Here is a 26071-nt window from a genome sequence, read left to right on the forward strand (position 1 = left end):
TTTGCTTGCTAAATCTAGAAATTAATAGAACATTATTTCAGTCATTGCGTTGAAATGGCCAGCTCAGGTTTGTATATGTTGCAATGCTCCGAGCGGGCTCCCTGCAGAGAAAGTTTCCATTGCATTCTGGCAGACAAGCTGTGCCCCACAGCCCTGAGCCCTCTGCCATCTGCTCCTGTAACACTGACATTGCCAGAGATGCAAAAGCATAATATTTATTTAGCCAGTCAGCTTGTGGCTGTTTGGACGTGGAAATGAGTTAAACAGGCACAGTGTTGGATCTGAGTCTTTCCTATATTCAGAACCTACACACCTGTTTCTGGAGCACGCTTGTAAGACTCACCTGAGAGGCCTGGAAGTTCTCCAGAAACGGAGGAGAACAGCAGGCCAAGCCACAGAGACTGAGCTGTCTGAGAGATGGTGAGAGGACCAGCGAGAGGACAGCATCAATAATTTCCTCGTCACTGGTCAGAACATGAACATGTCAGCAAGGGTAGTGTTTGGGAAGGGACGCCTCACTCCCAAGCAGCTCTCCGTCGCCTTTCCTCAGACAGATTCCCTGAGGAAAGGAGGTCGATGTGGAGGGGGAAAGAGGAGGATGTTCTCTTTTTCTCTCAGATGTCGGCTGGGCATCATCAGAGGGAGAACCAAAGGTAAAACTGTCTGTGAAGTGGTCATTCATTCAGCTGCTGTCTGGAATATTTTAATGTTGGTGTTAATGAACTTTGAATGTGTAGTATATAAGCATTAAATAAATGGTTTACAAATGCTTTAATGTAGCAGATGTAAAGGTTTAGCATTTTAGCAGTTTGTATATGTCTTATAAATGATACAAAGTGGGTTAACAAAAGAGTTTTGTGTCCTTTGTAAATTGACTTGATTTTGAGAGGATTCCCTGTAAAGTGTAGTTTCCTGAGTTAATTGAAAACAGTAAAGATGTCTGTGTGTTTGCAGGAGGTTTTTGACTAACCTTAAAAATGAGCACGAAAAGCCATGAGTATTTGTGACACATCTTTATCCTCTGGCTCTTTTTCTGTCACACACTGATCTGTCCTGGCCGACAAGCGTCTTTAGTCATTTTGGTCTTTTCGATCCTTACTTGCAACTGGAGCTGTTCACCAAGAGATGGCAGTGTGGTCAGTTTGATAGACAGGAGGCTCAGACTTCTGCTGTTCATCAGGAAATAGCCATATTGTCAGAGTGAAATGAAAAACGTAGGGTTTAAAAACCCATTATAAACCACTGCTAATATACGGCTATCACTGATAAAACACTTTTTATCTTGAGACGTGCACTTTTGCAGTCTTTCAAAACTACTGTATGCCTTTCCTTCCCAACACCTCTCGCATCCACTTACTTCCTAAGGTGAATGCAAAAATCTTCTATTTCCAGTCTTATCATGACATTATCACTCGCCGAGCTCCCATCATGTTGATTTGTGGTCTAGTGCAGAACAGTCTATTTTTACATAACCTAACAATTGTTGCCGTGTTCCCAGAGATATTATCAGTTCAACACACTGCTCTGTCTCTCAATTGACTTTATTCTGTTAGAAATTAATTAGTCTCGCTCTAAAAGACTACGCCGCCTCACACTGTACATGGTATATTGAGGACAAAAGTCTCCAAGGAAATTATCTACACCAAAGCGTATTGTGTCCACTGCAACACCCGGCTAATTATGCTCCATGCAACAGCAGGTAGAAACATGGAAATGTTTGTTTGTAACCACTTTGCACATCTGGAATATAAACAGCTGTAGATTTGATGGTGTAATCCCATCATTTGTATAATTTGCGGGCAGTAGCTTAAATAAATGAGGGAGATGAGGATAAGAGAGAGGTTGGAAGTGAGGCTGGAAGAAGGTGTCTGTTTTATTGGTGGTTGCAGTGAGGGTGAGTGGGGGGTGTGGGGCGTCGAGGCTTGTGTGCAAGACAAATGGTCAGACAGGTGTGACGACAGGTCAGTCGGCAGACCCGTTTGTCTTTCTGTGTTTGGGTGGAGGGGCCTCGGTGGGCTCAGGATTAGCAGAGGGTCCTTTCACCCTCCTGAGAGGGAAACATGATATGTGTGCCTTTAGACGACATGTATTTAATTATCACGCAGTCTAAATTCTTGTTTTTCCTCCTGTTTAGTGTTGAGTTATTTTCACAGCCTGTATCTGTCACCAGAGCCCCGTGCTTAACTCCATTTTTTTTTTTGAATGAATTTTTCAGCTGTCAGACGTGTTCTCATACAGGCAGCTGTTCCGCAACAGGAATTGTGCATATGCGTTTGCTATTTGTGTGCTTGGGAATGCGAGACAGAGAAAAGACAGATACTAGAATTGTGTAGATACGAGCTCAGTGAAATAGAGTGCCATCTCTATGTGAGAGAAACGTGACACTGTGCGGGGCGAAGTCTAACAGTGAATATTCAGGTGGTAATTGTGCTGAGAGTGTGTGCAGCTTTGTCTAATCTCAATGTGTGTATATGTGTGGGGATGTGTTTGACTTGGTGGGAAATGGATAATGAGTGTGTGTAGGTGTGTGTGTGTGTGTGTGTGTGTGTGTGCTGGGGGAGGGAGTAACTATCGTGTGTGTGCCTGCCTCACTGAACCCCTCTGGCAGAGGGAGAGCGCACACACTCACTCGAGCTCTGTAGGAGAGAGAAGGGTTATGTGTGAGCTCATGTGAGTGCATGAAAAAGGGGATGATAAATCCTGTGGAAAAAGGAAAACGCTTAGAAAGAATAACTCAAAAGAAGGAACCACGGGAAGATGGCAAGAAAAGGACATAAGCTGCTTCCATCCCTGCAGTGGATTTTATAGAAAGACACAGTGTAGAAGATGTGTGTTTTTAAGGATTGAGAAGAATTGTTTAATGCTGGCATCTCTTTGCCACCAAGTGTCAACAGAGAGTTGGACTAGAGAGCATCTGAAGAGCAGCATCACTGGGATTTACAACAGGGACAAGGGTTAAGCAAATGTTGGACTTAAAAAGAAAAGGAATGAAGACACAAAGGTGGTGTAGCAGCTGAGACGCAGTCTATCTGGCCACTTACTTTACTCAGCTCTCTGTCGACCAATAAAGATCAGCAAGGTTACTTTTCAAGAGTGGCTACGCTGACTAAACTACAGCCATGCTGTGTGGTCTGAGGAGAGACACCAAGAACAGCATCGGTAAGAGCACCACATTTGTATCAGAGCAACACGGGGTGAAGGGGGAAAGCTTGTGTGTTGTAGCTGAGGAGGTCCGTGATCGTCTAACTAACATGTAACGAGTTGCTTCTGTCTTAAATGTGTTGATTTCAGGGCCAAAAATGACAATACTGGAATCCCATTTAAATGAAATGCCAATGTGTTGATATAGTGAAAGAGATTTTAACGTCAGCTGACTGAAACACCCGCTCTTCTAACCATCCTGCCGTGTGTAATTAGGGCAGATAATGCAACATAAACTGGGTCTAGCAGGGCCAAGCTTATAAATAAAGTTTTACATCTGAAAATAGCATTATGATTTCATTGCCATTGTCAGCACTGCCCCCATATTTAACCTACATTCTGATTGGTTATGGGAGGGATGGCATTCAGTGCCCTAAATCAGGACTTAATTAACTCACCCCATATTTATGTGAGAGTGAGTAATTTTATTTTTACTCTCTGGTCTTTCACACGCAGCTTCTCCTTATCCAACTCCATCCTAGAGCTGGAAACTCTGTAAAGGCAGCAGAGCTGACAATGTTTTTTAAATAGTTGCTTCATTGTCATGGCTGTTTATTAATCAGCTCCATCCTGATCCTAATTCTGGCCAATGGGGTGAGTGATGGTTATTTTAAGCTGGAGGAGGATGGTTCAGGGACGGCTTGATGGTACAGTAGCATCCAGTCACGTGCGGAGCATGGGGTCTGCGTAACCCAGAGCTAAAGTTGCCTTTTGACTGCAATGACAGCTGCTGGACTGTCAGGGCCCGCAGGAGCCAGTGTAGTTATAAAGCTTTTGCCCAGCTTAATGTGTTTGTGATGTCATTCACTTTGTATATGTGTGTTTGTGTCTCACAGCTGCTGGACATTTGTGCAAGGATGTGTGTAAATCAGTGCCAAAATACCATGCCGTGCATTTGTCTGTTCTATACCATGCATCACTCAAACATCAAAGTCCAGTAAAGATATTTCTGCTGTTGAGGTCTGAATCATGCAGCTGTGAGCGCAGGAAGGCTGCATTTCTATCTTTGCTCTCCTCATGTCCAGGGCCTGCCCGAAGGCTTCAGGTCAGAGAACGTTTGACAAAGCATCCATGCCTCTCAGTTGTCTAAAGGGCTCATCTTCAGTTGGGCAGATGTAGAGATTTGATGTGCACAGCGAGAGGAGACAGTGGGTTTGATGGCCCCTGAGGACTTGATTTCCCCATTCAGTCATTATGAGTTTTCAGAGGCATTGAAATGTCAATTATCTTGTCCAACGGATATAGTCTCAGGCCTGAGATGTTACCTTTTATATGATGACAAATCTATTTTCTGTTAGCAGATCCTGCTTGCAACCTACCCATGGGTGTACAGCTAACTATGACAGGATTTGTTTAATACTGAAGAAAACTTGAATATACAATGGTTCTCAGGAATAAACATGTTGACCCTTGTTGAGTCCATATTATCTTTGGACATTGTGGCCACGTGGAATCTGAGTTATGTGTATTATGTCTGTTGATTGAGTGATGACACAAAGAAAAAGTACCATATTTGATAATTGAGCTTCTTGATTGCCTATAGCCACTGCTGTTAGTCAATAATAATAAATAATAAGACACTTATTTTGTCCACACTCTACTTTTCCCTTCTTTTTAGAATACCAACCTGTATGGGTGAGCCTCACAGTTTGTGAATATCTGGTTTATAGGTTACACAGTCTATGACCAAGTAGTAAAAACATCATTCAAGTGTCTGTACTGTGGAGTATTAAAGTAGTGATGACTTAATGTAGTATACATAAACCTTCGACATGTAAAAAAAGACAACCTGGCACAGCACTTAAATTTGTAACATTGTTGTTTAATCACTGTGCTGGACGGCTAAGAGGTAATCCGCAGTGGACCGGATTAGAGAAGTGCCAAGTCAGTTTCCTCATCACTACGGGTGCTGACATGCTTGCATGGCTGCATTCAGGTTCAGATGGCTGGGCAGTAGCTCTGCTAATCTAAGTCCAGCCCAGTGCTGTGTCAGAAATGGGTCCCACTGTGGGTAAAAAAAAAAAAAAAAAAGGTTAAAAACAGTTTAAAAAACACATTTCCCCTGCAGACCATATTGAACATTTTCCCAGCTATCTGTAGCAGCTGCTGTAAATGACATTAAAGTGATGATTTCTTTTTCTCTCCATGCCCGAACAGTCCATTAACTGCATGCTGTTCCTTTAGGAAACTTCCCATGCATACATCAAGTTTGCTACCAATGTCTTCCTGTGTTAAATTAAAGGTTTTCAACCATCTTTGTAGCAGAGATGTGTTAGTTTTAACCACTGACTCTCTTATAGGACAGTCATGAAAACCATGAGTCCATCAAGACTCCCAATTTCACTGTGATCATTTCCTTTAAGCTAAAAATGACAGATGGATGCGACTGTTTATTTAGAGCTGTTTCCCTCCCAGAGCCCACCCATTACCCAGGGTTCAGTTCAAGGCAATAAAGTGTGGGCAGCTGTCACGATGTGCAATCAAGGGCTGTGTTCATTTAGCCTTCTGATGGCTGGAGAGCTGCACCTTCATACCTCTTTGCTGTCTCATTAGATGAAGGACCATACTCAAAAGGGAGCAAGGAGTCCGGGGCAACTGACCAATCACATTCATCCAGGAGGCGCAGCCTTTCAGGTATAATAGAGTCAAACCTGACTGTACATCATTTTGTTTTCAGTCTGCTGTGTGATTCATGCTGCTTCATCCAATTCACCTGTGTCCTTAAAAAGAAGACGAGTCATACCCTATCTGCCATACTTTGTTTTTATCTTGCTTTTTGCCATTTGTGTTTATGTTTAAGCTTATATATGAGCCTTGTGTCTGCCCTGTTCTGCTTGATGTTGCCTTGTTCTGAATGCTTAGATAAGGTGGAAGAAAAAAAAAATGCTTGTGTGGGATACCTGTCATTGGTATTAAACCGCACAGCAGCACAGCGGAGCACAACATGGACCACATGACAGAATGAGTCCTCTGATGACAACGTTTAAACACATATCCATCAGAGTTCATGTCAAACTCAATTTCAGTCACTTAAGAATACAGCTGGATTTAAATTTATGACCTGATGAGTCCACCACGATTTTCAGGGATTGCATTTTTCTTCTTTTATCAGTATTTATAATGGCCTAAAATGAAACGGCACACTCCAAGACTCCATACTCCTCCTCCTCTTTCTTCTGAAGCCGTCACAAAGATTCACTCAGGCTGAGAGATTTGAAGGAACAAGGAAAAGACAGGAAAGTGAGAGAATAAAGAGTGCGGTCGTGTGTCGGAGAGCATTTCAGTGAAAGACAAAAAAAAAAAAGAAAAAGAGATGAAGAGTCTTTTGTTGCCTTTCAGACAGGGTTATTCTGTCAAGCAGACGCTAATGCTGATCTGTGTCTGTGTCCGCATCTGTCAGCAGAAGAGTACAGAGGAGTGACCACTGTAGACCTGATGAAAAGGGAAGGCAGCAGTCTTGGCCTCACCATCTCTGGAGGGTCCGATAAGGATGGCAAACCCAGAGTGTCAAACCTACGGCCAGGTGGGCTAGCTGCCAGGTGAGATCTCTGCTCTGTGATGTGGTTAAAACCTGGCAAACATGCCAAGCTGTCTGGACGCGTTATTCTGCTCCCACACACATGCACATGTTGCAAACTTACACCAGCTCGCCCTAACTGCAGGACTGTAGGTGCTAGATCAGCTTGATGCTGACCCTCAGCGTAAAATCTGACAGGGTTTATCTTTATGTCGCCAAGAAACCATATAGAACATGTCCAGAAATGAATCATAGTGTTTTGTCATGTTTAATTCACTGGTAATTACTTTTACTATAAATCATGTGTGCTTGTTTTGTGTCTTCGACGATGGTTTAATTAAGCCTCAATTAAATAAATTTTCCCCAACATCAACAACATTAAACTTATTTTCCTCAACATCGACCCCATGACAGAAAGATGCAGTGGAAGCCTCACGTTTCACGATGATTAAGCAGCGTGTGACTAAAGACGAGCTCACACGCACGCACGCGCAAACGCACGCACACATTTGTGCGAGTGACACAGCCCCTCTGAAAATGTCTTGACCAAATGTGCCACTGCTTGTCAAGTCCGGGGAGGTATAAAGACAGACACTGTGCTAATTCTTCCAAGCAGCTTGTCTTCCCACAGCTGAGTTCATGCTCGTGTGGAAGTGCTAGCTAATTTACTGGGTGGAGAGACACGTAGGCAGACAGGAAAGAGACTGGCAGTGACAATGTGTGATGAGACTGGACTGGGTGACAGGCCGGCCGGCTCTGATGGTAAAGATGTCTCTCTGTCTGCTGTCAGTGCTGATTGGCAGTAGCCCAAAGGTGAGAGGGGTGAACAGGGCAGAACATCTACTTAATTAATGAGCTCCCCAATGAGCAATGTGTTGACTCAGAATGTCATATGTGAGACACCATGTACAATCATCTCTGTCAGTGTCTGCAGAGGAGAGGCGCTCCCACTCCATCCCACCCCAGTATGCGCTTGCTATTCTATACTGCTGACTCTGTGTGTTAGACTACAGCTATATCGCCCCAGTTACTGCATATGGACACAAATTAAAACCTATCCATGATCATGTGATGAAAATGTGCTTGAACAATCTGAATAATTAGCTCACATTAACGGGCGCATCTCATTTTGAATGATATTTTTCTCTGGCCACGCTGTAATTAAACTGTGACTAGTGAAGATGTTATTTGAGGATAAAAGTGGCTAAAAGTAGTTGACAGCACTCTGTGGGCTCATTGCTACAAGACACATCTGTCAGGTTACAGATGTTTGCAGTTTTAAGGTGTTAACTTACACCTTACACTTTAGTAGTACATATTTTGGAACATAAAAAAATAATATAAACAGCTTTTAAAAGCCTGTAAATCTGCAGCTTTTGGTGTCTCTGGCAATTTGTTCATCATTTTCCTCAGGAGCGACCAGCTGAATGTAGGAGACTACATCAAGTCCGTGAATGGCATCAACCTGTCAAAGCTCCGCCATGACGAGATTATCAGCCTGCTCAAGAACATCGGGGAGCGAGTTGTGCTGGAGGTGGAATATGAGCTTCCTCCATTTGGTAGGTGAAGCCTGTGAGGAGAGAAAGCCATGTCAAAGATTAAAAAATGTAAATAAATAAATAAATAATAGTTTATTATAGCTGCAGACCATAAAGAGCCATAGCTCATGACCTGGAAACCAGTGACATTCAACCAAAATAAGTTAACATGATGTAATGTAAAACATTCAGCCTTTTTCTTCTTTAATAATTGATTAATAATTGTTAATGGTACAGATATTTTTCTATGTGTATTTTTGTGCACTTATAGAAACAAGGAAGCCTTGCAAGTGCAGCAGTGAAATCTAAAGTGAATCCTTCAATTAACACACACATTGTGTCTTCAAATTCCAACAAGTAGGAAAAGATGTTGATAATTGAACCTCGAGATAAGAAAAGGAAACAAAATAAACTCAGTCCAAATGATCTAATCAGTACGTATAATGAATATGCTCTCCTCAGACACAGAGTGGATCCCTTGGTGCTGCCCTGTGGAGGTCCACTGCTCTTTCCCAATTAACATCTATTAAATACTAATGCTGAGTTCATTTTCCCAGTACAATTAACTAAACATAAAATATTTTCTTTCTCATGATTCAGAAATGAATTAAAGTTTAGGTGGAATCATTTCATGAAACTGTCATTTTCTCTCTACTTTTTAGTCCAGACCCCGTCAGGAGTCATAACCAAAACTATTGAAGTGTGTTTACACAAGGAGGGCAACAGCTTCGGGTTTGTTATGAGAGGTACATGAGGATTTTATTTTGAAAGGCATATACATATACAAATAAATCCTTCAGTAAAAATACTTATCTTTAGTGTTTTAGCACTCATTCTCTGTGGGTTTCTTTAGGAGGCTTCCATGAAGACTGGCACAGGTCTCGTCCTCTGGTGGTTACCTATGTCAGACCCGGGGGTCCTGCTGACAGGTGAGGACGTAGCTGGTGTTCATGTGTATAGCCACATGTACAGTATTAGATATTTATTCACGTTTGGTTTGTAGAGATAGATTATATTAAGCTTCTGCACGAGTGACTGCCTACTATTGACAAATTTTGAATTTGCATGCTTGCATATTTCTATATTACGTTTGTATAGATCTTTGTCCACAGTGAAAATATTTGCCTGTCCCATGTGGAATTAGAATTGTATAAATAATAAATCCAAAAAATCAGCAACATTTTTATGTGCACATTATTGTTCCTTTTGGAATAATGTGTGCTCAGTCCACTGAATGAAACTTTGGCTCCAACACATCTAGAGCACATTATCTTCAAAGCAAAAAGGCCACTGCTCATCCCGAGGCTAATGCAACGTTGCAAATATTCCCATAAAATCGGAGAGAACCAAAACACTGGAGCAAACATAATTCACCATCAAAGACTTTATGTGTTTATCTCATTTATCCTTCATCTTACCTGGGAGGGAATACTCATGTGGAACTGTTTAATGATTTACTGTAACTGGTGCTTAAACGCTCTTATTTATTTTTACTCTCTTTGTCCAGAGAGGGCACTTTGAAGGCCGGAGACAGAGTATTGAGCATAGATGGGATGCCTTTAAACAGAGAGAAGCACGCTGATGCTTTGACCATGCTGATGCAGAGTGGCCAGGAAGCACTGTTCCTGATTGAGTATGACGTCTCTCTCATGGGTAAGCACACACACACACACACACACACACACTCACACATGGACAGACACAGGGAAAATGTGGAGGCGTGGTAGGGCAGCATCGCTCTGAGGGTAAATAATGTGGCTGTTTGGCTGCATGGATGTGAGTTTGTGTTGGTGCTGGAGACCCCACCAGGGAGTCACACAGGCCCAAGAGCACACTTCAACAGAGAAAGGGTAGCTGGGTGATGTGTTTTATCATAATCTGTGTGTCGCTCTCCTCTCCTGAATCATAGCAATCGAGTATTTTTGTGCATCAGAGTCATTGTTGAACTGGACTTTATTATTTAGGCAGTGTATGTCACTCAGGAAAACTTTCAGGAACTGTTTTTTTTTTTTAAACATGACCTCAATAAATCAAGGTTGGACATGAGCAATGGGCAGACATTTTATGTTTTGTCCCCATGCCCTCATGATGCTGCATATTTCAAGCGACAACATGACAAACTTTCAAGGCAGTGTCAAACAAAAAAAAGCCACTCCAGTGATTTAACATTGCATTTCTAGACATTTTGTTTATTTACAAAGACAATTTTATAAAAGAATTATCACCAATATATGCTTTTAGTGGTGTTTTCTACAAAGAGCCTATCCTAACCTCCAAAAATGCTGAAAAATAAATTTCCCGATGCAAATGTAGGGTCTATATAGGGCTATAAGTAAAATAGAGTACAACAACCAGATCAAAGCAGGATTACTTCAAGCACATTTGTCAGGAGCATTATTTATATGAGTTGTATCATTTTGGGTCAGAAAGAAGTCAAATGTGCCACAAAACGCAGGAATTATAACGTCCATTTAGTCACGGTGACTAATTCTCAGGATCACACACTTTGCTCTGGTCTGTGTAAATCAGGGCAGGTCACCAAGGACAGTTGGAGCACATTCATTTCTGGTTTTGGAAATTTAGGATGTCTCCAGACTGTAAGTGGTAAGGAAAGTAAATGTTTTATTGGTGAAACGCAATCATCACACAATTTTACACAGAGCAGCCCAGCTCTTCATTTGTCCTGAAAACCAACAGTTTTTCCAGTCTGAAAGAAAATAACTTCATCTTATGTATATAATTATCTAAAATGATATGGCCCTTTATCGTTGTTAAAGTCAGAACAGCTGCAGTAAATGTTTAAGATGAATAATAAAAGAAAACTGTGGTTCTAAACAGTATTTATATTTATAAACAGTCATTTATCTCATATACAATAACCAAATATGAAATAATAAATGTGGTCGCAGTGGGCATAACTCATAATGTTCTGTATTGTGTTCTTGGTTTTAGGTGTATCCAGTTAATTTGATGTTCTCTGTTGTTTGTTTGTGTGTGTGTGTGTGTGTGTGTGTGTGATCTGTTTCAGAGGCAGTGCAGCAAGCCTCAGGCCCTCTGCTGGTGGAGATAGTGAAAAGCCCCTCTGCCAGCCTGGGGATCAGCCTCACCACAACAATCTACAGGGGCAAACAAGTGATTATTATTGACAAGATAAAGGCAGCCAGTGTGGTGGAAAGGTGATCTCAGCCTCTTATATTTCACTGCTCCACACACAGTTTCCTCCCAGACTTTCTTGACACCGTCTAACTCTGGCTCCCCCTCTCAGGTGTGGAGCGCTGCACATAGGTGACATCCTCCTGTCCATAGACGGCACCAGCACAGAGCACTGCTCCCTGATGGAGGCCACACAGCTACTAGCCAGCGCCGCAGATACCGTCAAACTAGAGATTCTTCCAGCCAGTCAGAGCAGACTTCCTGTCAGGCCGCAAGACACAGGTGTGTTCTTCAGGTGGCATAAAAAAACACAGGAAACGAGTGCGACACAGTGCATAATAAAATAGAGAAGGAGATACATAGATATAATATAAGTGGAACCCCTAATGACGCTATGTGCAACACACATAACTGGAACATTAGTTTTCTTGAATAATCAGCTCATCTTTTAGTTAATTAAACTGTGTAGTAAAAATGACCCATCACAATTTTCCAAAGACCATCCTGAAACAGGTTTTTGTCCAACCACCTATCAAAATTTACAATCATCTTTGATATCTTCATAATCTTATAATTAACTAGTTTGTCAAGGACTGGAATTAATGCTTCTGGTTATGGATGGGTTGATTGATTATTGATGATTGATTACCCAGAAGTTACACCTTCACAAATCCTCAAAATTTATTAAAAATAAATTACAGAAAAAAACAATAAAACAAACAAAAACAAAAAAACAAACAAACATTTGAAACCCTACTAACTTAAGTACACTGTTTGGATACCTGTACTACACAGTGCACTACTGTACTCGGACTCCGCTGGCTCCATTGAATCAAGTCAAAATGTACAGCACAGACAGCATTTCTATATGATATTACTGGCACGTGCCTTGTCTTCTAAAATTTCAATTCAATAATGATTCAGTTCCTGAATAACGTGTTGTGATAATATGACAAGACATTATTTCCACTGCTTCTTCTATCCCTCGGGATAAGAACGATTATACGATGCAATTTGGCTAATCTCCTCTGGGGATTTAATAAGACTAAGATGGCCAATAAGAGATTAGGAGTTGATGTTTCTTTCCAGCAGCATAGATTGAAAACGCCATTTCTCAGCGATCTTCCCCTAGGTGAGCTTAATATAAGCCAGCAGAGACAGAGCTTTACAGGTTTGATTGAGCCCAATAGAAACTGGCTCTCTGAAAAAGGGCCGGAGGTTCTTCTTCATGTACTCTGATTACATACGATGGGAATTAATCAGGTTACCAGAATACGGAAGATGTACCAAGCACCACCATTCATGTTATCACGTTATCCATGTTTCCAGCAAATCCTCCATCCATGTTAGCAAACTGTCAGAGATTAGACCTCTGAAAATGAAGCGCCCTGGATTACTGTCACATGTAACGTTCAATGACAAATTTAGCTGCATAAATCTGGAGGAGAAAGTTAATTATTGAGGTGTGTGTCACCGTCGGGTCAGTTGTTTCCTTTCAAATGCTTCAAAAATACTGTTGGACTGATTTTTCTTACACAGGTTTTGACATAGTGGCATAAGATGCCATTCAGAATTAACATCCATCTTTCCTCTGTGTTTCATTCAAAGCGGGAAAGTCAACAGAAATGCTAAAAAAAATTATAAAATAATTAAAATGACGTGAGTAAAAGATTTAAAACATTTAGACCAAAGTGTCTGTCGGTCACACACACACACACACACACACACACACACACACACACACACACACACACACGTCCTGCATCATTAGCAATTAAGCTTTCAGCTGTGCCCAATCAGGCTACATGCCTCCTAACAGCCAGAATCACTTACTCACTATACCCAGCAGTCAACTTGCTCAGAGTGATTTTGTACATTCAGACTCTTTTGAAAATGAAATTACAAAAATGATCTCCAGTTTGCACTCAGCTTTTTGGAAGCTTGCAAAGAAAAGTAAGATTTTTTTATTTTTTCCTCCAAGAGCCCTGCACCATTTCCCATTCAGTGTGTCTAACTGATTTTCAGAAAATACATTAAACCACAGGATTTAATCTAGTGTACCATGAAGAAAACATTAAATATCAATTACTCCGCTCTGAATCATCCTCCAGGCACTGTGTGGTGTGGTACAAATTTAGACATGGGAATGAACGCAGGATTTCACGGGTGGAATTTAGCAGTGTACAACAGAGGAGTGGATCTGTTTTACTTAATGGATGTGTTTGCTCCTTGGTGCTGCAGTAAAAGTGCAGAAGAGCAACCATCATCACTGGGACCAAAGCAGCAACTACTGCCATCCCCCACATGCCAGCCACAGCAAGACATGGAGCAGCCCAAGCCACCCACACAACCAGCAGGACCTCTGCAAATGTAAGTTATCACTTGTGACAGCACTGCTGCTGGCGAGACACCATAGCAGGAGCCTTTTCTTCTGCGTTTGTTACATTTATTTTTTCTAAAGGGTTTTCTCCAACCCACATTTCTTTCTTTTGTTGCATGTTCACAAGTATATCGTGCTTCTGCCCATGTGGGTGTGAATAAACTGTCACAGCGATGTGGTTTACTCTCACTGTACCAGTCTATTGATACGTGTCGTGCCGTGTCTGCTTTCAGCTATGGTGAGTGGCGGCTTCTCCCCTTCCTCCACCGCCACCTCGGGCTTCAGCAGCCAGGGGAGTAACACTCTGCCCTGCCCCATCCAGCCAATCGCTCCAACCAGCCCCCACAGCTCGACGGGCAAGAGGAGGCACAGGAAGAAGGACCACAAGAGCTCACGTATGCAACTTGACTGAAGTCACCCTTTAAAATGTCACCGTGGAGCTGGTAAAACACCTCTCCTTGTGTGAACAGATTTGACTGATCATTGACGCAAACCTAACTGATGTAATCAGTGATGAGTGACTCATTCCCTTTCCACTCCCATGCCATCTCTGTGGGCGCACATCTCTTCCCCTTTGCCTCCTGCATTTTTTTTTTTTTGTCTCCTGCAGTCCCTCTCCTGCTCCATTCATCTGCCACTTCTCCACTAATATCTCCCTCACTGATACATGCCCTCTCTCTCTCTCTCTCTCTCTTTCCCTCCCTCAGTATCTCTGGCGTCCAGTTCTGTCGGCCCAGGGGGTCAGGTTTTTCATGTGGAAACAAGTGAGATCATCCTGAGGGGGGATCCACTCACAGGTTTTGGGATTCAGCTGCAGGGGGGTGTTTTTGCCACAGAAACCCTGTCTGCTCCCCCAGTCATCCGCTTTATTGAGCCCGACAGCCCAGCTGAGAGGTAACGCACTGAGACACCTCACGAGTAAACAAATATCATATAGAGAGTCACCTTGAACTAGAGGGCGTAGATGCTAGTCATTCAGCCTGGCAATGAAACGCCACATGTGGAAAAGGCTAATTTTAGCCTGGTGTCACAGTGATGTTTTGTGTGAAGGCAGCAACATTAGGCCTTGTTCAGACAGAGTTTGACTAGATTAGGGCTGCTTCTGTGTAATGGAGTACTGGTTCAAAAACTGTTGCGCTTGGTGAAAAACCCACTTTGAGAATTAAAAGACATTAAAAGAAAAAAAGTCTGCTAAGTTATAGAGTTTTTTTAAAATAATAATTTTAGCTGTGCTAATGCATGGCCGTATGGATAACAGTGGGAGTCTATAGCTGGGTTGGTATCTTCACCACTTCTGGTATTGGGTATGGTCCCATTAGGAGTGCTGCTTTGACAAAAGCCTCTTTTCTCCTGTGATCTTAAAGACGTCCTAATAATAACCTCCACCGTCATTGTAAAGGCAATAAACACCATGATGTTTACCTTTTGCTGCTGCCAGAAATACAGATTGAAATCCTTGGCTTGTTCCTTTTTTTTTTTTTCAGTTTTTTTTCCTTTCCTCAGGGTTATGAAGATTTTAGGTCATTTTGCAGGACTTTGTTCTCTTTCATCACAACTGTGCCGTCTCTTCACGCTGAGTTGTTCTCACTCAGACAACTGTGTCCTGCCTGCATCACTATCTTTACAGCTGCATTTTTCTAATTCTCATGTACCTCAAACCTGACCGACCAACCCTCAACTGACCCTTACAGCTGTTACGAGGAACATATCAAATCAAAATCAATCAAATTGCCTGTTACTGGATTTAACTTGACTGTCCCTACTGACTTGGGACTTCTGTGAATGCCATTATCATTTGAACAGTCCAGCTGTTATTTCTACCTGTGTGACTTGATTCACCCTGTTAGTAACCAGTTAGTCTGGAAAATTACAACTCTGTACTACTGCTTTTTGTAAAGTGCGAATCTTGATCCTCGAACAGAAGTGCAAGCATGACAATAACTCCTACTCTTCTTTGACTTTAAAGATGATTCTAAGAAAAGTGTGTAGTATCTGTCTTTGTCTTGCAAGATTAATCCAGAAGCAGTTAGCTCAAGTAGAGCATCTGTGATGTTGGAGTCTCGGCCTCCTCGTGCAAGGGTAATGAGCATAGTAGATGGTGAATTAACATCAGCTGACAGTGTTCTGTGTTTGCAACTCCTCCCCTCTGTTTTTATATTTTCCAGCTGAGTAATTTTCACGTTTAAATAAGGTCATTTTTTAATTTATTAATGTTACGCCTGGTGCATATATTCCATTTTATTTTATTTATATTTTGATAAACATGACATGTGATGTTAAAGTTAATGATACAGTGTGACTGGTCAGAATCCTCTCATCTAAATCGTAAAACTAGTGCCGTATGAAAAATCTTGAATAACTGATTAATACTATGAAGCAAAAAATGACAAACATTTGCAGGTTCTGGCTTCTCAAATGTCAAAGGTTGATTAAATAAACAAATATACATAATCAAAATATAAACAATATTAACTTCAATAATGAGCCATTTTATAGGTACAGTATTTAAGACTTATTATATTTCTTTAGTTTTATATTAACTGATGTTAAGAGAATGGACTCTTGTCTTGGAAATGTATTGATGTATTTCTACTAATTGTCTTTTTGTTGTTGTTGTGAAGGTGTGGACTGCTGCAGGTTGGAGACAGACTGTTGTCCATTAACGGGATCCCGACTGAAGATGGCACTTTGGAGGAAGCCCATCAGCTGCTCAGAGACTCCGCTCTGGCCAATAAGGTCACACTGGAGATTGAGTTTGATGTTGCAGGTATCGTAAAGGAAAACAAATTTGTTATTGTAATATATTGTACAGTTTTATCTTCCTGCGTATATTAACCTTTACTTTAAATCCAAATTAGAGTCAGTGGTTCCCAGCAGTGGCACCTTCCACGTTAAACTACCCAAGAGGAGAGGAGTGGAGCTGGGCATCACCATCAGTGGTGAGTTAGTTGGTAGTGAGAGATACAGCAGGGGGCAGTGTTGCTCAAGAAAACCTCACAGACCTGCAAACTGGAAATCCTTTAAATCAATGTTCTGTGATCCATAAAACACAGGCTTGCAAAAGCATGAGGGTACATACTTCATTACTTCTGAATAATACTGGCCTGAGCTAGCATTCGTCATTACCCTTTATGCTCTAGCTGACTCTGAAATAACACAAACAGGAAGCCAAATATGACAATTCTAACAAAAGGAGAAGGTTAGTTAGAAGTTATTTAATTTTTTTTAGAGGTCAACTTTCTCATTATCTTTCCAAAAAAGACAAAAGACTTTACACAACTTAAACTTTTCTTCTGTTTTTTCAGCAAGTAAGAAACCTGGCAAACCACTCATCATCTCTGATATCAGAAAAGGAAGCATAGCACACAGGTATGTCCTATCATTTGGTTGTTTCAGCTTTCAAATAAGCAAGTAATATCTTTTGTTTTTTCTTTTAAATACACTGTGTTTTTAGTGAAGGTCACATGAGGGAGACATAATTTCTCAGCACTTTAAAGTTCAGGGTGATGCAGGTTTTCTAGGCTTATGTGGGATTATTCATGAACACAATAAAACTGTGGTGAATCCACTGTGTAATACAAGCCTAATTGGATTGAGCTATCAAAACTGGATCAGTAGGGCAGAGCAATGTCATTTTAGAAGGTAGCTCAGCGTTGAGGGTGACGGTGAGGTCACAGTCACCTCCACAGATCCCACGAAGACACCAGGCTAATAGGATTCTGGCAGTGAGTCAGGAGGAGCAGCTCCCTGGGCCCAGTTAATCGTTGTGATTCTCTTGCTCCTGTGTCTGGTAGAACAGGCACCCTGGAGCCTGGGGACAGGCTGTTGGCCATCGACAGTGTGCGTCTGGAAAACTGCACCATGGAGGACGCCATGCACGTCCTGCAGCAGGCCGAAGACATGGTCAGACTGCGAATCCAGAAGGACGAGGACAACATTGGTACTAACATTCACTCACAACAAACTTGTACGCAAGCAGTGGTAGAAAGTGACCAAGTTAATTTATTGAAGTAAAATACTAATTTTGAGGTACCTTAACTATATCTGGGTATTTTTTATTAGCATCTTCGCCAAAATTCTTGTATAGATTCATTTAAACTGTTCAAAGCCCAAAGAAATAAAATGTTCCTGGTTTTCATAATAAAGAAGATGATGGTAGGGAAGTTAAAAATATTTGTAGTTTGTAGTTTACATAGTTTTCCTACTTGCTAACTTGTTTGGAATCCAATGGATATGCTAATAATAATCAATCATTAATTAATATTTATATAAGATAATTCCTTAATTGTTGTATATAAACATCAGTAAATGGCATCAAATGTCTATCACAGGTTCTCAGGGCTCAAGTTGTATATTCATATACCAAGTTCAATAAGACACAGTTTTAAACTGGACTAAATAAACAAATTGTATATTCAAACTCAATAATAATATGTCATAAATAACCACGTGCCATTCACAGGGGACATTTAAAAGCAGCTCAGTGAGAGTAAAATGAGAAATAAAGGTGTAAATATTGTCTGGAGTTACATAGCCCCTTTTATTTGTCAGAGTAAATGAGCCCCTCAACCCCATCAGATGTGTTCTTGTGCTCTGAGCTCTCAAACTCATGATAAGCTGGAGTTGCTCATTGCTTCTTTCCACAAATCATTTTAGATAAATATTTTTTCCTGATAAGTTTGTATTTTAACACGGTTCAATACAACTTCCTGTATATGATGTTGTCTCATGCATAATGTCTAATGTTTGTCTATTTGAAGATGAATTGGAGATGTCAGGCTCCATAATCTACACAGTTGAGCTGAAGAGATACAACGGACCGCTGGGCATCACAATTTCTGGCACTGAGGAGCCCTTTGACCCCATCGTCATTTCTGGCCTAACCAGGAAAGGCCTGGCAGAGAGGTGAGGAAAGGTTGAGGGAAAGGCTGAGTTTGACTGGTCAGGGGGTAAAGGTCGTTATTTGAGAGGATCATTATACCTCAATTAGGATTGAACTAAGGCCAGTAGGGTCTCTAGGGGACCTGCTTTTATTTCTACTTTTTAAAACTTTTTTTTTTTTTTAAATAAACGAGACAGTAAACAATGTCTCTTCCTTTTCTACAACAAGAAGCCTCTTTGTTTCTGTCTCGGGTAGCAATCTGGCAGCCCGACAAGTTTCCTGAACCGTGTCTCAGTACTGTCTGGTATCTGTCTGCTCTGCTCTCCTAACCCTGCAGGACTGGGGCCATCCATATAGGGGACAGAGTCCTGGCCATCAATGGGGTCAGTCTAAAAGGAAAACCGCTGAGCGAGGCCATCCACCTTCTGCAGATGGCCGGAGAATCTGTGACCCTTAAGATCAAGAAAAAAGCAGACCGTAGGTTTTGTTGTTGTTTTAACTTAGGAAACTATATTTGATGAGTAGGTGCTTCGTATTTTCATTTTGTTTGTTTAAGATTACTTTTTTTTCCCACTTCCTTTAATCTGCTTGTCAGAGCCAATAACTCTACTTGATGATCTCATAGCACAAAATAAGCTTTATTTACGTAGCACTTTACAAAAGGTTACAAAGCACTTTACAGGAAGAAAAAGAGAATGAGGGGCACAACACATAAAACAAATACACGAAGCCCAAATCAGGCAAAGTAAGGCAGTAAAATGATGGAAATGAGTTTTAATGGTTTTCAAGCTGTACATTGATTAAACTTTTTCTGAGGCTTATACACAGTAAAAGTGATGTAAAAGTTTACTACCGTGTTTCTTATTTTATGCTCACTTAAGTCAGTGTTTCGTTCCCAGAGTCTGATGGTCGGCCACCCCAGGACAGAGAGGCTGGGTTTCTAAGTGACACAGAGGATGAACTGACAGACTCCCAGAGGACCGGTAAACACTCAGAGGTCTACTCTGCCACTGTGCCCAGTATAGACTCTGCCATGAGCTCCTGGGATAGCTCAGGGTTTGATGCAGGCTACGGTAGCCAAGGTGAGGCCCCCTGGAAAGTAGCTGTCTTAAGAATTACTCATTTCCATTCTCTCATCTGACGAGATCAGTTTCTTATTTATTTATTTATTTATTTTAGGGACATATCTTCACAAAACATCTGATCTCCTGCTCAATCCAAATGAGTGGAGGCGCACGAAGCACAGGACCCAAACCAGTTCTAGCTCTGCAGGTTTAATCCACCACACGGCACTTTATGATGGGAGATTCAATGAGGTTGAATGGGACAAGATCCCAGGGTAAGTTCACACGCCTGCAGTTTCCTTCCTGCCAACATCTTGTTTTACAACAGTGCAGCTTTAAGTGTTTTTGATTTCACAGCAAAGAGTATGTTTTACTTGAAGTAGTTATTTAAGTAACTTGAAGAATCTCCATTTTATTTCCATTTCATTTTCTTGCTACACCACGTTTTAGAAGGAAATACACTTTTTATTTCAACCTAAACATTTATAAAAACACACTACACATTAAAGCAGTAGTTTCCAACACTTTGGACTAGTGACCTGAAAAAGCAGCATTTGAATGGAGTGCTGGTGACAGATATATTATTATGAGTTTTTAATAGTAACTGTATTTATCGATTACTGTATACAACTATACTATACAATTGCTTAACTTGAACGCAGGATTTTTACATGCACATTGTTGCATTGGTAATTCTACTAAAGGAGCTGTTTCCACCGCTGTAAAAAAGTGTTTTTTTTTTTTTTTTTTTTTTTTTGCCCTGTTTCGGTTCAATGACAAAACCAAACGGCCCTGTCTCTTATTTTCTGTTCATTTTCTGTTTTGCGTGTTCATGTTTCGTGCTTTTCCAAACTGTCCTTTTCTCTTTTTTTCTCAGGTATTCTCTTTCTCATCTGCTTTACTAACTGCCCACGGTGTTTCACATAGATACGTCTTTTTCTGTCACCCCTTGTCCACACCAAAAACAGAAAGCACCTAAAGCGCCCCCCAAGGATCAGCCTTATCTGTCTCTGCACACTTGACTTCTTTTTGTTTTTTTTCCCCCCCTTGAACTTTTCTGTCACATGCTTTCGATTTTCAGCTTTTTTTGGGGGGGTTTTGTGAAATTGAACTCTTTATCTAATCTAGTGGACTCCTCTGTGTTTAGCTGTACAAGAGAGAATTTACAGTAAGCTCTCTCTGTGGTCCTGAGAGATTTTCGAAGGGACTCTCCAGCGTGCAGCCCAAAAACTGCATTTCCCATGCTGCTTTTGTACGCAGCACCGGCCTCCAGGCTGCAGGGCTACTCTCACGTTGTGGTTCCTGCATTGTCATAGATTCGTCAGTCCACCTCGTTGCCATGGCACCCTGAATCAGGAGGACAGCTTCTGGTCCCAGGCTCTGCAGGACCTTGAGACCTGCGGCCAGTCCGAGATTCTCAGGGAGCTGGAGGTAGGCCTGCCCCTCCTGCTCTTGTTTCCTCTCCTCCTCCATCTGCTTTGTCCTACTCATGTATTCATAGACCACTGTTGGCCTAAATGATCATGCCAGATGAAGCATTAGAGTATAATCTGTTATTAAATCTGACAAGACAGACCAGGCACCTGCTGCTGCACTGACCAAGGAAGGCTTTTGTGCAGTGTCTGTGCCTCTAATCAGGCTCTTTGCACAGTGTGTGTGTTTTGGTGGTTGTCCAAATTTCCCCCATCTTTTGATTAGAACTCTAATAAACACTTTCATTTTGTGCTCTTTCAGGCATCCATGACAGGTAGCGCTCTTAGTCTGTACCTAGAGGAGACCAAGACCAGCGAAGACTCAGTGTTTCAATCTGAAATGAGTCCTATTAAAAGTGAAGCCGTCCGTGCTGAGTCTAAGAACAAAAGAAACCTGAACATGTCAACTGGCACCAGAGGCGTACCCTCCAGGGGCAAAGGGGACCCCTGCGATATTTTGTCCCCTACAGCTCTGGCACTGCATAAGGTAGTTCAGTGTTACTTGTTCATTTTTAAAGATGCACGTCTCTTCCTGCACTAGCTGAATGTTTTGATCTCCAGCATCGATAAGAGACAAAAAAAAACTAGTACCGGTAATAGTTTCCCAGACTACTGTAATTAATAAAATTAGGGGTACGCAGTTCTTACAATATTTTAAAATTGTGAATTTGTTCCTTCTTACTAGCATATCCAGTAAGTATGTTATTGATACCCTAAATGTAATTGTCACACTGTAATCTAAACTTTGAGGGGAAAATATGATGATTAATCAGTCATCTGCGCACACAGCTCAACGGGCAATGTACAAAACTGTCCTGAAGAAATCTGCACTGTAGAAGCCTGTGTGCCTTCCTCTTTTGACTCACCATTCCTGTTAGTACAGTGTAACTGGATCCAGTGGACGCCTGGCCAGTCTGGACTTGCACTGTGTGTATGACAACAACACACAACACTCATTAGACCACATTACCTGAGCAGCTGCACGAGTTGTGAAGCCAGACTGTGCCTTCGCGTTCCCTGAGATGTCTGAGTTCAGTATCATGTTCATCAAACCGTGTCGTGCTTGACTGTGGTGAAGCTAATGCAGTAATAACGGAACAATGTGGAAATAAAAAGTGTTTTCACTTGACACATCCTACATTATATCATGGAAAGTAATCTCAATCCCTCATTAAAGCTCTTTCTTGTTTATGATTAAACTGCTGACCTTGGTATAGTTTAGCTCCAAATACTAATGAATGACACTTGTGAGTACTGCAACTGTTTTTTATATATATATATATATATATATATATATAGATATGTATAAGATAAATTCATTACATTTATTTAGCTAAAACGATGTTTAAATGTCTCCTTGTGTGCCTTTTTAATAGAAAAAATATATAATTTGTGGCAAATCAGGATACCTTGACCTCTGCTTTTATTGATGTTTGATAATCCTTTTTTTAAAAATCTGTCTCTGCACAATTACCCAATTTCTGGAGTGCATTTTACAAAGTCGAGGTCTGGTACAGTATATCGTGAGTATGTGCTGTGCTGTACAAACCTTTTGACTCGAAGGCTCTCGTGTTTGCAGGTGACCATAAAGAAGGACCTTGAGAGCCATGACTTTGGTTTCAGTTTATCTGATGCGTTGCTGGAGAAAGGTGTTTATGTCAACATGATCCGCCCGGATGGCCCAGCTGACCAGGCAGGGCTAAAACCTTTCGACCGCATTCTCCAGGTATTATTTGTGTTTGGAAATCTCATCCTTAAACACATAATTCGTCAATTTAGAAAATATACTTATTTCTTTTGCTTTCAAAAAAGGCAATTAAATAATTCATAGTGGATGTATTTGTAATGGTGTGATCTATAAGACTGGGTTAAAAACACAGCTTAAGAAAGCATAGCTTAGCATCAAATGCTAAAGTGTTATTTCAAAATGTATATTAAAATATATATAGATTTTTTTAATGTGTTTCTCAGCTCTTATGTATGAAGGGTGTGCTTGTTAATATTGTTTTACTTTAGTTGTGAAAGACAGTTCTTTACTGAGTCCAGCTCTCAGCTTGTGTTGGGGTTTTAATTTCATTTTCACAATGCCATGCTCTGTTATCGCTGCTGTCACTGTAAAAATGGAATTGAAGTCTCACCAATGAAGCGATGAGCACAAAAATGTGAATGTAGTAACTTGCTGAATGGTTTTAATTAGTTTTAGTTTTCCAGGTGAACCGTGTGAGGACCAGGGACTTTGACTGCTGTCTAACTGTGCCTCTAATTGTGGAGGCTGGAAACAGCCTGGACTTGGTCATTAGCAGGAATCCACTGGCACCAGAAGACGCCGGGCTGTCCAGCAACTGTGAGGAACCTTCAAACTCACTGTTCTGCTTTCCCGAACACAGGACCAACAGCATCGCCCTGTGAACACAAAAGACAGACACTGGCTGACGAAGCACTGCAGCGCGGGGACCTGAACGGTTACGCTTGTCACATTGTACCTCTCAGAGAGACCTTCACACTCATGTTCAACACGTAGAGCAGAGTCCTCTCACATGCACACACCACCGCTCGCCACCGCCTGAAAGCATCTCTCACTCACAAAGTTACGAGTGCATGTGTTCACTCTTGCCGGTTTTAGTCACTGTGTTCACATGATGCAGTAAAGAGGAGGCTCTGGCTTCGGGGGGAACACCCCCTCCTCACCTCCCCTCCCATCTCCTCTCCAGAGGCAAAGCCACATGCCAGGTTATATAACATGGGAGTCATAGCTTCTGATTGAGCCAGGATGTCAACACTCACGCCCCTCAGCTCTGGAGAGGGTCAAATGCTGCAAACACGCACTGCATAAATTTCCAATCTTTTGCTTTAATGGGCTTCGTGTTCTCATTGGAAGAACATTAACCCGGCTGTATTGTTGATTTATTTCTTGTTTTGCACACATAAGATCTTATATGAATCTAAAACACACACACACACACTAGGACACTAAGGGTGATCGTGAACTCAAGGTTCAAGGCACGTTGCATTTATTTGAGTTATTTCAGCCACATCTTGGCGCACCGCCCTCGTTTCCAGCCTCTCCTCCGCACTGCGCGCCCTACAGAAGGGACACATGCCTCCAAAATAGACAGAACGCTCTCTGCTACTTGCCAAGTATCATTAACTATAGCTTAAAGCCCCTTATATCTTAATACCACGAATGCTTGTGAAGACACTCGATCCTTTCCGTTTGAAAGGGAGCGTCCACTGACTGGTTAATAGTTTCTGAATGGTTCCACAGAGACTCCAGTCTTCAGAGACATTGGGTTTAGACGAAGAAGTCTTGTTTTTGCAGTTTCACAGCTCTTTGTTTGCACACAACCCACAGTTCTCTAATATGATCGATAATCATTTCAAATCTCCCTTTTCACTTGTTCACATTTCATTTACACTGACTGAATTACACCAAAATTACTTGTAAGTGGGTTCATTTTGAACCACTGATGCTTCCTTACACAAGTCACATACTATCCTGAATAAAGGATAAATTGCCTTTCATTTTCCAGTGATTAATGGTTTTGCACTCCATCTATTTGGATTGATCAGCAGCTTGTTCCTGCTTTTCCCTGCCAGTGTCTAACAGCATGTAAAGCATGCATAAGGTTTGTCCTCGGCGCGTAGCTTTTCTGTGTGTAATGAATATTGGAGTCGGTTCGCTCCAACAGGGTATTTGTGACAGTGATCCCTTTTTTTTTTTTTTTTTTTATATAAATATTTAAAGCACTTGTGCAACAAATCAGGCCTGCCGATCAAGCTGCCTCTCTGGAAATAAACATTTGTTTTCTTTCATGTTGTGACTGATGTGAAGATGTTGTGAGATATTGTGAGTCTTATTTAGAGCAGCCTTAGAGACTGATTCAACCTCAGCTGGTTCAGCTTCTGATCTCAGACTCATGCCATCTAGTACAGGTCATATACAGAGGCCTATTTTTAAAGGTTTTATATTAATTTATTGTATTGTACCTTTATTTTTTACTGTACATTGTATTCGGATATGCATTGCTTTGTTTTTCTTTACAGCACGTGCACCTGCTGTGTAGTATCTTTATGCAAGCTGTCGTGCTGAATGTGGCATCAGTTTTTTTTTTCTTTAGTTGACTTCCACATCCTCACTGAATATGTCAGGAGTCAGTTCAAAGAAACTTATTGGACATTTTATTTTTGTTATTTAATTTATTATAAACTAAGAAATGCATTTCTTTTTATGAGAATAAACTTATTAAACCTCTGTTTATTTGGCTTTGGCTTTTTTTTGTGTCAGCCACTCCAACACTAACGTCCAGATTGAACTATATCAATTATTGGATGGATTGTACATTCATGATTTTGTTAGATTTCTGTTTATTTTATAGTGATATATTGTGATGAAGTTTGCTTCACATATTGTTCCATTATTGCTGAGGCTTTAGTGGACACCTGACTTTTCATCTATCACCATCAGGTCAACATTTAAACCTGTCCAACAATTTAGTTTACACAACCAAGTTATCCATTAATCTCAGCTGCACTTTGTGTTTACTGCTAATTAGCACTTGGTGAACATGGTAAATATTACCTGCTCAAGGTCATACTGCGTTTATGTCATTTAGTTTAAATTCTGTAGTTTTTCCTTGCTCACAACGTAATTGTAAAATTCTAGGAACTGTCTTTTTTGTTTTTTCTTATAATTTTCATGAGCTGTTTCCCCACCACTCACATTCATTAACATAACACAACATTATAATGTATTGTGGGAGACTATTGTACTGCATTTAGTCTGCATAATTTGAATAAGTATATTTTGTCCCTTTTCTAATGTGAAACACTAACACATGTATGTAGTATGGATTGGACTGTGTTT

At 41.1% G+C, this 26071-nt stretch overlaps 1 pseudogene; it reads left to right on the plus strand.

Annotated features, from left to right (window-relative positions):
• The first annotated feature begins 598 nt into the window (after nucleotides 1–598).
• Nucleotides 599–25434, plus strand: LOC113166755 (annotated as a pseudogene).
• Nucleotides 25435–26071: the final 637 nt, after the last annotated feature.

The sequence above is a fragment of the Anabas testudineus genome, chromosome 7, assembly GCF_900324465.2.
Source record: "Anabas testudineus chromosome 7, fAnaTes1.2, whole genome shotgun sequence".
Lineage (NCBI taxonomy): Eukaryota > Metazoa > Chordata > Actinopteri > Anabantiformes > Anabantidae > Anabas > Anabas testudineus.